This window comes from Capsicum annuum, chromosome 11 (assembly GCF_002878395.1).
Source record: "Capsicum annuum cultivar UCD-10X-F1 chromosome 11, UCD10Xv1.1, whole genome shotgun sequence".
Classification (NCBI taxonomy): Eukaryota; Viridiplantae; Streptophyta; class Magnoliopsida; order Solanales; family Solanaceae; genus Capsicum; species Capsicum annuum.
The window spans coordinates 164,077,662-164,091,472 of NC_061121.1; positions in this window are offsets into that span (position 1 = coordinate 164,077,662).

The window sequence follows — 13,811 nt, forward strand, 5'->3', positions numbered from 1 at the left end:
TTAAAGTAGGAGGAAATTGAAACACCTAGACCTTGGACCATTGAGAAAATAACAACCTTGGATATCTCTAGAGTGGTCACGATTGAAGGGCTTGAGTCGTACCATTGGTCACAACTCATAGACTTCACCCTCTTCCATTTCATATCCTAAATAGTATTTTAGGGTAATATACTTTCCTCCATATGACAAGGCCATCCCTTAGTCATAACCGTGCTTATGAGTCATATACTACTCAACCGTATGGAGTGAAAACCTAACCTAGAGTGGACTATTTTGGTAACGGATGGAGCTTATGAGTTAGGGGTTGAGTCTTACCCTTTGGTTACGACTCAAAGGTGACCTTTCATACCCACAACTTTGTGGTTGACCTAGGAGGAGCCTAGGGTACGAGTTAGGGTACCAATCGTACCCTATTTCATGATTGCCAAGTGATCCATAAGGGCGGGTCATTCCCCTGCATGCGTGGATTTTCCATCTTTTAACCAAGGACGTTTTGGTTATTTACTACACATAAAACACTAAACCCTATCACTATATAAGACATAGTATCCTACTAAGTCTTCATTTTAAAAGACCTAAGCATCGTAAACACTCTAAAGGCTCTTAGGAGTAAGATTGGAGGCTAGGGTTTTAAGGTGTTCATCTTGTGGTAAGAAGGAAGAGTCAAGTTTGTTGGTGATTCAAGTTGTTCAATGCATTTATATCTCCCCCTATTTAAATAACTCTAAAATCATGTATTTCACACTTGAATTAGTAAGTGTAAATGGTGGTTTTGAATCAAATGAAAATGGTTTTACTACCTAACAATGAATAATGATAATTTTTGTTTATACCTGTGTTGATACATGTTGTTGATGGTAGATTTCATATGTGGATGCTTGCTGTACATTGTTTAACATGAGGGTCATGATTAACTGCAGTCTTGATGACATCTACCATGAAAATGACCTTGATATAAATATGTATAATAAGTATTTGTGAAAATGTCTAAGTAAATTGTCTAGTCAATTATTGATGATGTGTTGAACTAGCGCAATGTCCCAATGAGTATAAATGTTTGATAAATGTTATGATATGAGTATGGTGAGTCATGAAAGTTTCCATGATAACCTTGTTGTGCTAAATTACCAATAGGGAGTTGAAGTCTCTTAATATGAAGATGAACTTGAATAGCATTTTGAACTAAAGTATGGTATGAGAATGCTATTAATATGTGAATATATTGTGAGAGTCTTGAGGACCATAAAAGAATGGTGTGATGAAATGAATGAAGGCATTGGCCTATTAAGTACCCTAAGGTTTTGTATAGTGTTGAATTAGCTAAATCTATAAAGTCCCAAAATATGGTATTGGATGTGTTGATGCATAGGCAAGAGGGTAAAGTCCCAATTGTAAACTAATGATGGTTGTTATGGATTGAGGTTAAAGTCCCTTGCCTTATGTGACAGATTGAGGTCAAAGTCCCTTGCCCCATGATATGGATTGGAGTTAAAGTCCCTTACCCAATGAGAATGCAAGGTAAAGTCCTATTTTGAACATCCAAAAAAGCCTCAAACCTCATCCAAAAAATCTGAAACTTTCCCGAGACATGCTAACGACCACCCCGATCATGAATCAACTTATAAATCGATGTTCTAAGGATGGGAAGGTCGGAACTAAAATCATCAAAGTTTAAGAGGCTTTGGAAATGAGTAAGTTTTAACACTTAGTGAAATTTTCCCTAAGTCTTGGTCCCCTTTAGCATGCAATAGTAAGCTAAAACGAGTAAGGATTTTATGGGGTCTTACAATATCTCCCCCTTGGGAACATTTTTGCTCGAATGAGATTGATTAAGTTAAGAGCATTGAGATAATGAGAGTACATACTGAATGTGCATAACTTAAAACATGGTTACATGACTGAGCTTGACACATGATATATAGAACTTAACTGATTCGCGAATGTATGCAATATAATGAAGATGATTACCAAGATGGAACTGAGAATGGAAAAGAGATAATCTAAGAAAAATTGTTACCTTGAGTTGAGAATGAGTTTGTGGAGAAGAGGTGAGGGTAATTGGTTTGCATATCTGCTTCTGCTTCCTAAGTGGCTCCCTCTACATACTGATTCCTCCAAAGAACATTGACCAAGGGAACTTTTTTATTCCCTAGTCTCTGAATCTAAAAATCCAAGATATCGACTGGGATCTCTTTGTAAAAAAGGCTATCCTAAACATCTATACTTTCTAAGGAAAAAACTACAGCTAGATCACTAATACACTTCTTTAATAAAGAAACATGGAATACTGGGTGAATGGATGCCAAATCTGTGGGCAACTCAAGCTTATATGCTACCTTCTTAAAATGACTCAAGATATTATAAGGTCTAATATATCGGGGATTGAGCTTCTCCTTCTTGCCAAACTTCTTAACTCCCTTTATGGGAGAGATCCTCAAATAGAATAAGTCGCTAACCTCAAACTCAAGATCACTACTCATCATATCTGCATACTATTTCTATCGGCTTTGGGCTGCCTTAAGCCTCTCCCTAATGAACTGAAATTTCTCCAAGGTATCAAATACTGAATCTGGCCCTATCAATGTAGTCTCACCTACCTCAAACCAACCAATAGGAGATCTATATATCCTCCCATGAAAAGTCTCAAACGGAACCATCTGAATACTGGAATGATAGCTGTAATTATAGGCAAACCTAATCAAAGGCAAGTGATCATCTCAACTACCCTTAAAGTCAATAACACATACTCTCAACATATCCTCTAAGGTTTGAATGATCCTCTCTTCCTGACCATCTATCAGAGGGTGAAATGCTATACTGAGATGAACTTGGGTACCAAGACACTTCTAAAATGCCTTCCAAAAGTGAGAGGTAATTTTAGTACCCTTATCCAAAATGTAGACAAAGGGACTCCATGCAATCTAACCAACTCTTTAAGTTAAAGCTTGGCATAGTCCTTGGCTAAATAAAAAGTCCAGACTTCCAACAAATAAGCTAATTTTATCATCCTATCTACTATAACCCTAATCGAGTTAGGCTAACAACGCGTATGGGGTAACCCTATCAAAACGTCTATGTTCACCTCTTCCCACTTCCAAGTAGGAATGCTAAACTCCAACATCATACCACTAGGCCTTTGGTGCTCAACCTTAACCTACTGATAATTAGAACATTTGGCTACAAACTCTATAATATCTCTCTTTATGCCACTCCACCAGTAGATTTCCTGCAAATCATAGTACATCATAGTGTCTCCTGGGTGAATAGAGTAATGCACACCATTCATTTATATAAGAATTTGCTGCCTTAAACCATCTATGTATGGCACACATAGTCTACTCTGGCAGCTAATACGCCATCTCTCCCTTGGGATAAAACCTCCACTTTCTAATCTCTGACTAACTCCTTTAACTTCACTAGACTAGGATCCCTAGGTTTTCTTTCAATTCGGCAACCAAAGAAGATTACAAACTATTCTGAACCCAAACACTACCCTCAGCTGAGTCAACCAAACGAACGCCTAACCTAGCCAACTGATGAACTTTCTGAACCTGCTTCTTCATATCATTCTTCGGCAACCAAAGAGGATTACAAGCTTTTCTGATCCATGAACACATCAACATGCACCCCATATAGATAATACCTCCAAATTTTCAAGGCAAAGAAAATCGTTGATAACTTAAGATCATGGGTAGGATAATTTTTTTATGGGGCTTAAGTTGTTTAGAGGCATAGGCAATGACCTTACCTCTTTGCATCAAAACACAACCCAAACCAACTCTGGAAGCATCACAGTAAACAACAAACCCATCTGAACCATCTGGCAAGGTCAAACCTGGGGTTGAGGTGAGTCGATTTTTCAACTCCTAAAACCTCTTCTCACAAGAATATGACCACTAAAACTTGACTTTTTCTGAGTCAATTTGGACATGGGGGATGCAATAGATGAATAACCTTTAACAAAATATTTGTTATAGCTAGCCAAACCTAAGAAACTACTAAAATTTGATGGAGAAATAGGTCTAGGACAATTTCTCACAACTTCAATCTTTTGATGGTTAACTCTAATGCCATCACCAAAAATAATATGGGAAAGGAAAGCTACTGATCTTAGCCAAAATTTGTACTTACTAAATTTGGTGAACAACTGATAGGTTCTAAGAGTCTGCAATACTCTTTTGAGGTGGTTTGCATGATTATATTCATTACGAGAATAGACAAGGATATCATATATGAAAACTATGACGAACATATCCAAGTACTAATTGAACACTCGGTTCATTAAGTCTATGAAAGCTGCTGGGGTATTTGTTAGACCAACAAACATGACTAGAAAATAAAAGTGACCATACCGAGTTTTGAAAGCTATTTTCAGAATGTTACATTCTTTGGCTCTGAGCTGATGATGGCCGGATCTAAGGTCTATCTTAGAGAAGTAACTTGCACCCTGAAGTTGGTCGAACAAGTCATCAATCCTGGGGAGTGGGTACTTATTTTTGATTTTCACTTTGTTCAACTGAAGGTAATCGATGCACATTCTGAGTGAACCATCTTTCTTTTGCATAAAAAAGACTGGAGCGCCCCATGGGGAAACACTAGGCCTAATGAATCCTTTATCTAAGAGATCTTTCAACTACTCTTTCAACTCGCTATGCTGGGCTGGAGGTTTTTTATAGGGTGGAATGGAGATGGGTCGGGTATCTGGGTGAAGGTATATTCCAAAGTCAATTTCCCTTTCCGAAGGAATTCTGGGAAGATCTTTTGGGAACATATCTGGAAATCCCCTCACTACTAAAACTGACTCGAGACTGGGAGTCGTTGAACTAAATTATTTGACTCAGAAAAAAATGGTTAACACACCCCTTGGATATAATTTTTCTCTCTCTAAGGTACCATACAAACAACCCCTAAGTATTGAAGTACTACCCCTCCATTCAAGGATTGGTTCATTTAGAAACTGAAAATGAACAACTCTGTTTCTATAATCAATTGAAGCATAGCATGAGTGGAACTAATCCATGCATAGAATAATATCAAAATCTGTCATCTCTAACTCTACAAGATCTACTGAAGAGACTTTCTAGGATATTATGATCAGACAATTCCTGTATACCCGCCTGGCTATAATGGGGACAACTACTGGATTGGACAAGAGAAGAGTTCTGCTAAAGTCTCAGGAATTACACCAAAATTCACAACTATATAGGGGTTACAAAAGAAAGAGAAGCTTTGGGGTCTAACAAAGATTAAAAACGTAAATGAAAGACCTATAACATACCCGTAACAACATTAAGAGAACTTTCCTGATTAAGACGAGACTAGAGTACATAAAATCTATTCTGGCACTGACTGCTGGTGACACTAGAAGTGGCACCCACTACTTAGTTGGGCATCCTGCTGGTGCTGCTGAAGAGTTAGTATGACCATAATGGCAGTCATTCCTACCTTTCCACATACCTATCAAAGATTTCTTTAAACTGTGGCCTGGTTTGCCACATCCAAAACTCATATCACTGCTAGCCCTACATACCCCTTGATGATTTCTACCACACTTCTGGAAAAGGGGATTAGTACAATAACTGTTCATACTAACCTGAGTCTTAAAGCCTGGCGCCCTATCTCGATTATCATTTCTGAACTTTGGTACTAGAGCACTAGCTGAAGACGGAGATGGAGCTAAGGATTTTTAATAGAATAAGGGACGGTTACCACCATCTGACCCTAACTGAGTAAAATTAAAACTACCTATCCTAGCCCTCTTGTTCTCTTTTTCTTTCTCCTTAATCTTCTTCTCCTCAATCTTCTGAGCATGGACTATAATCCTAGACAAGTCCATCTTCTTAATAAAAATTGTGGCCCTACACTCTTTGACCACACTATCAGATAAACCAGACATAAACTTTCTCATCCTAGGCCACTTATCAACTACCACATGAGGAGCATACCTTACCAGATGAATAAACTTAAGATAGTACTTTATGCTCATACTACCCTTCTTAAAATTAATAAAATCCATCACCTTAGCTTCCATCAACTCTAAGGGAAAGAATCTATCTAAAAAGGTGGTAGAAAAATCTTCCTATTCAATAGGCCCTGTATCTGTACCTCTATCCCCCTTTCACCACTTATACTAGGTGTGAACTATATCCTTTAACTGGTAAGCACCCAATTTTGCACTCTAATTAGAAGTTACACCCATAATGTCTGTTACCTTTTGAAACATGTTAAGGAACTCCTATGGATCCTCATTAGACTTGGATCCTGAAAAAATAGGTGAGGGTTCATTTAGGTGAAGTCCTAAATCCTAGCTGCGAATATATTAGCCACTAGAAAGGATAGGACAGCAGCCTACTGGTTATTCTGAGCTACTACTGAGTGAGCTAAAGTAGTGAATACAACTCTGAATTTGTCATGAGAGACATGCTCATTTAGGGGATCTTCTTGAACAGGCGGAAGTGCAGGCTGATTTCCATTTCGCCTTCCATTATCATTTTTGGGAGGCTTGTTCTGTAAACAAAAAGAAGATTGAACTAGAAAGAGAGTTTAAATTGAGCTCATGCTCATTCGCACAACATAAATAGTTAAAGAGGGGAGCTTTTCTAAAACATCTAGTATCTGCTTGCCCATAAGTGTAGCGTGCTTTACATCCATGCACAAAACTTTACTCGACATGAATTTTATACTTAATAGGACACTTTAAAACCTTAGGCTCTAATACAAAGTTTTTAATGCCTCGAGAGTACACCTTGGATGACATACAGTGCTTAAGGCCATATAAGACCATAAGCTAACCTATTGTTGGTACCTGATATGAGCACTGAATAAAACTAATAACAAAATATACACACATGTGGAAATAATTGAATTCTCCATAAGATTTAAAGTATTAAAACATTACTGAAGTATAAGTCTAAAAACAACTTGTCTGAAAACTGATAAAATCAACGACAAATTGACTGACTATCTCAAAGTGTACAAAAGACATTAAAACTGACTGAATAAGAGTTAATGGGATAGGACTCACCTAACTTCAAATATCTAACTAAAATAGAATGCTGAAATAATTATTATCAGTCATCAAAATATGAGTACTCTCCACTGCTACCACTGCTGATGCATTGGAATACCTAAGTGTAGTAGGAAACCTGAGCGTACGAACCTATGATATGAGATATCATAGTGCAAGAAATGAATATGTGGTTAGTACTTGGAATGTACTGGTATACTATATAAGGTTAGGCTGATATGTATGGGCTCATTTACATGAATAATAACTAACTGAATGAATAGCATACGATAACTAATGTATGGTATACATGAAAACTGTAAAATATGAGTATGCATAACCAAGCATATAACATGATACTAAAATAGTTCATAAACTGTAATCAATGAAATCTGGTAACTGAATAACTAAAAGCTATATGCCATGGTCAATACAAACCTAAACTGAATTATACTGAAGACTAAACTAAAACTGTGGGAGCTAGCTATAACTAACATAGCCCAATATATTATCAGGGTCCAACCTGTAACCCCAGTTGGAAGGATGTCAGTACTGTGCCATAGGTACTAACACTGGTTTATGGATTCACTATCTAATATCCTTAAGGACGAGGATGTCATGCCTAATTGAATAACTAAATATCTGATAAATGTATGCCATGGTTAATACAAACTGAAAGTGAATTATACTGAAGACTAAATTAAAATTGTGAGAGCTAGCTATTACCGACATGCCCCAATATATTATTAGGGTCCATCCTATAAGCCCAGTTGGAAGGGTGAAAGTACCGTACCACAGGTACAAATATTGGTTGTTTGGATCCACTATCTAATGTCCCGAAGGATGAGGGTGTTATGCCTAACTAATGGGGCCCCCCTTAAAGTCTACGGAGGTGATGCAGGTCTGGAATGTAGGGACTACCACTAATGCCTCATGCCTAACTGACGGGGGAGATGCTATCCCTAAGTTCACTCAGTGTTAAGTGTTACTCCCAAATACAGACACTGATTCTTGAACTGATCTAATCATTACTGAACCAAAAACTGACCGTACTAAGTGATTGAAGGATAATACTTATAGTTTTTATATAGATCATTCTACACATACTGAAACTATGTAAATAGCTAAGTTTTGGGGTATTCATAACCCCCAGGACTCGATATCAATATCAATAAGAACACATGAGAGCATTTGAAACTATAATAAGTAAGCATTATTCCAAAAATCATTGCTTAGGCATTTCACCAAACACTTGAGGGTCATAAGTTAAATCATGAAAATAGCTTAAAATATGTGATAGTAACATAACTTTAATATTAAAATCATGGGTTAAGGATTTAACATGCAACTTTTATCCTTCAAACATATCAAGGGATAATTCTAATGAAAATACATGCAAACATGGTATAAAATCAATATTCATGAGAGTTCATGGATATAATTCATGATAACATGTAAATATCATGACTTCAAACTTGAAAATAGATTCTTGGACTCCATGGGTGAATAGGACCCATGTATGAACATCTAACATACCTTGGTTGAAGAATTCGCGAGAGTCTTGGTGAATTTCTCAAAGATTAATCTTGAATGTTCAAGGGGATAGGGTTTGTTTTTGCAAGGGAATGTTTTCAATTAAAAGAAAATATGAAATAAAAGGTAAATAATTCTCTTTCGAGACCCTAATCCTGTGTTAAGGCTAAGATAAAGTGAGGGAAAAAGACCAAAATACCCTCCTGGACTCAGAATTAATTAAGCTGATTATGGGCAGTGATGCAATAAGCGATGCATCACATCAGTCAGTCGACGTGTTGGGTGCCACACCGCGTTGCACCTCACCAATGCGATAAGTGGTGCGCCACAACCATATCACACTAACTCACTGGTTTGAACATCCGAACAAGCCTCAAACCTCATCTACAAAATATAAAACTTACCCAAGACATGCTATCGACTACCCCGATCATGAATCAACTTAAAAATCAATGTTCTAAGGCAAGGAAGGTCAGAATTAAAATCATCAAAGTTTAAGAGGCTTTGGAAATGACTAAGTCTTAAAACTTAGTGAAATTTTCTTCTAAGTCTTGGACCCCTTTAGCATTCAATAGTAAGCTGAAATGAGCTAGGATTTTAGGGGTCTTACAGTTTTTTATGCCTATTACTTAATCAACTCAAACTATTCAAGAGGCCTTTTAGGAGTCTATTACATGCTAAGTGCTTATTCCTTGTTCTTTTATTTGACACGAACAACGAGTCTAATTAGGCATCCTAGTTTTTCTTTTGTTCTTCACCGAAATCTAAAATACTATGTCCAGTGCCTCTTTGACGTTAATTTGGATGGGTAGGCATTTTAGAAAATTCTACTTTTTTTAATTTTTCTTTAGAAATCTTTTAAGCTTAATAACCAAAATAGATGGGGTGGGTGGATAGTAAAAAATGATGGAAGTTGTTTCGAGAATAATCCAAATGTGACATTCTGACATTGTTAGCAGTTAAAAATTTAGATGTTGATTAGAATAAGATAAAATTGAAATTTCTCCAAATCTTTTGAATCAGTTTTCATCTTTTCTTTACTTTGTATGTTCCAAGTGTTTAGGGTAGTTTAGGTATATAAATTATGTCACTTCCTTAGTTATCTGATTCATATCCTACTCTTTGTGTTCATGCATCTTACTGCCTTATCATCTAAATAATTAAAAATTAAGAAATAATTAAATTACATAATTGGCTTATTTATTTTTGTCATATTTAATCACTTAGTTAATAATTAACTAAAAATAATTTTTTTTCTTATCATTTAGAATCTCCCACGTAACGTACGAATTTGGTCGGAACCCACATTTGTGGAGCTTAAAAGGTTCCTAACACCTCTTTTTAAGGTATCTTGAACCCTTACTAGATTTTTTGGTGGCATATACAAAATAATGAAATAATTCATAATTATTAAAATGGCGCTTTAACGCATCTTAATTCGTTAGGTGGAGACTCTTATCCTTTAAACCATCCAAAAAGAGTTGTCATATTGAATCTTGCTTTTTCCAAGAAAAATGGGTCGCGACAATATGCTAGCTCTGTTGGGGATACTTAGGTTCCAACCATTACAAATTTGTGTGTTATGTGAGATTTTATTATTTGAACTTTTTTTGATGATGTGTTCTTCGTAATTTTTCTATTCCTTTTTTCTTTATTTGTTATTTGGGGTATTTTGATTTGTCATTACTACATGTTAATCCCCTTCCATTTTCCTTTATTTTTTTCTAAATAGTTCTATATTTTTATGTCCAACCATTTTACTTTTATCTTTTGCTTGTCTATGTGTTATGTATTATTTCTTGATATCTCTTTAATTGATCGTTTATTTATTTTCATTATACTGTTTAATATTTACTGTTTTCAGTACGTGCTATGTGTTATTGCCTTATATAACTGGTATTTAACTCATATCTTCCTCTACTTGGAACTTATTTTCTTTTCATAATAACGGTTGTATGTTTGTACGAACTTTATTTCATAAAACACCCTTCTAGAAAATGCCTCATAAATCGGTCAATTAGCGGGGTGTCAACTATCATGATCTTTTCACCTCTCAAATGGTCCACTTGTAGGGCTCTTTTCAAGAAACCACTCTTATTTCTAGATCATCACCACTTATTCCTTTACTAAGGAATAGACACTCTAAGCATACAATGCCTTGTTATGAAAATCCTGCCCTATGTTTTAAGGGATTTTATTATCCGGAAAAAAACTCTTTCACAACTTATGTTCATTAGGTTACATTTCTTTGTCTAATCTATCACTCTTTTAAACTTAATGTATGTTGCCTTTCCTTATTTTTTTTAATTTTCTTTCTTATCAAATTTTTCTCCTTGACAAATTATTTCTCATATACATTTCTTGCTTAATTTATTTTTCTCTAAATGTCATTTTTCACATTCCCTCTATTTGCTTGAATTTGTATTTTTTTTTTGCAGATTTTGTTTCTCACTTTGCACTTATCCATTTTCTAGTTTATATGTTTTCCTTCCATGTCAAACTCCTTTCTTTTTCCTTCTTTTGCAAAATATCCCTGTGTTAACAAAGAGGATGAAAACTAGGACATTTTTTGGGTCTATTTAAATAATTTTCTTAATCTTTTAAATACTAAATTGTTTCCTACTAGATGTCTCAATTGAACTAATTCTTTAATTTTTTTTAATTTTGCCAATCTTCAACCCTCCTGCTTTTTCAAAATAATTTCTTAAAAAACATTTGATGCCCTTTTTAATGCATATCATTATCTACTTGTTCACCCATCAACTTTATGTACAAAGTTAGTAATTTGGTCTTGCTTGGAGATTATCTTCTATCTTGTGATATCAATTAATTTTTCAATCTTATGTTCTTACCCACCCACTCATCCTAAAATCCTTTTTGGCAAGATAGCTTATATTTTATACTATCTATTTTCAAATTGTGTGGTATATCTTGTTTTGAGGATGAGTATCTACCAATAAGAGACCAGGTCCCTGGGTCTTCGTGAAAAAATATAGTTATCACATCGCCTGCATAATTTTGTCTTCTAGTATAACAAACTGAGTAGGTGAGATGTGTTCCTTTTAAGACACTACGCCTAATCGAATTTCTACCCTAATCATTATTCTACTATAAAAGGAAAAGAATGTTTCTCAGATGGGTAAGCTTTCATAATCTAGATTATTGAGCATTGAAAAACTGAAAACTCATTCTAGCTTCATTGCTCAAGTGCTTATTTTCTGAATGTATTGAAAAGTGTGAGTGTTCTTGAGTTGAGTCCTGCATTGTAAATGAATTACTCATCTTATAAGAGTAATGTTTTCTTGTTTTCATGAAGGTGATATGGTAGAGTTTCCTAAGTTTAGTATTAGTTAGTGTTAATCAATATTGGAGAGAGTACTTGGTAGAGTTGTTAAGGTAGGATTATAGTAAAGTTTTTACAAGCAGCAGGAGACTAGAGTTAGGCTCAGTTGAGTTTGTAATCAAGATTTTGATTATATTGGATTTGTAGGTTCTTTTGAGGGCAAGTCATGGTTTTTCCTCCCTTGAGCAAGGAGGTTTCCACGTTAAAATCTTTGTGTTTTTACATTCCTGTAAAGCTTTAAGTTTTCATATGCTTTACTATTTGATTTCTTCTGACTGACTCAATGGACCTGGTCCCTCACTATGTGGTTGAACCCCTACTATTTTCATCAATAGGTATCAGAGATAGAACACTCTAAAAGGTTAACACCTAGAGTGATTTGGCTATCATGTTTGCTCCACCTAATTTGGAAGAAGGTCAATCTACTACTAGACCACCTAGATTTAATGGGCAATTCTATAGGTAGTGGAAAACTAGGATTTTTGACTTTATTATGGCTGAAGATAGTGAGATGATGGATATAATACTTGATGGACCTCATGTGCTAGTTAAAGAAGTCAAAGAAGGATAACAAGAAAGGTTGTAAAAAGTATGAGAGAATATAATGATGAGGATAGTAGGAAAGTTCTAAAGAACTATAAGGCCAAGAAATAGCTAGTTTGTGGTATAGGGCTTGATGAATACAGCATGATGTTTGCATGTGAAAATGCTAAAGAAATTTGGGACTGCTTGAAATAGCTCATGATAGAACTACAATATTAAGGATTCAAAAGTTGACATACTGACTACTTAGTATGAAACCTTTACCGTGAAATAAGGAGAGACAATATAGGAAATGCAAACAAGATTCACTCCATCACAAATGAGCTACACAGCTTAGGAGAAGTTATTCCTTTGTATTAACAAGTGAGAAAAATTCTAGTTATTCATCCTAAATCCTGGGAAAGTAAACAAGATGCTATTATTAAGGCAAGAAACCTAAAAACCCTCACTATGGATGAGCTTATTGGTAATCTAAAGACTTAGAAACTAAAGAAACATTAAGGGCAAGAGAAGAAGAAAGTAAAAAGGGAAAAGTACTTGGCATTGAAGGCTTCTAATTCAGATTCTAATTAAGAAGACACCGATAATTCTTGAAAAAAATATTGTTAGAGCTATGAAGGAAAGTGGTTGTTTCAACGAAATAGAAGTATCAACAAAAAAGGAGCCACTATGGAGGTTTTTCAAAAATATGGAACTCCTGAGTATTTTATTAAAGACTGTGCAATACAAAAAAAGGATTACCAGAATTATCTCAAGCCAGAAGGTAACAAAGGAAATAACAAGGACCAGGTCCCTATAAAGTCAAGAAGACAAGCTACAACTGATTTTGCAGTTAAGCAGGCCTTAGCTGTCTGGGGAGATTCATCAAGTGAATCTTAGGAAGCTAACAAGGTTTAGGGTGTGTCTATGTTAGTAGTAGAGAATGATAAAGTGTCCTTTGATTCCATGTTTGCACTTATGGAAAACACTGAAACTGAAGAAGAAAATGAGGTAACTTTCTTAAACATTAAGAAAAATTCAGATAATTACTCTTCTTGAAAGATAAAGACATTAGAAAATGTGTTCATTAATTCAGTGTTTGAACTAACTACTGAGAAAAATGCTCTAGAAGAGAAAGATGTGAATCAGGAGCTTGAATTAATTACTTTAACTTTCTATATTTCTTAAATAGAAGAACTATTTGCAAAGTTAAAATTTGATAATCTGAATTTGGTGAGTCAACTAGAGAAAGTAGATGCTTCTAATAGTAAAGGAAATAAAGAAGCCATAAATCTTCAAATTGAGCTTGAAGAAAAATTAAAGAATTCCCAAAAGAATCTGATGACTGTACTCCAAAAGAATGAAGAGTTAGAAAGGGACCTGGTCTTTCTGAGGGAAGAACTTAAG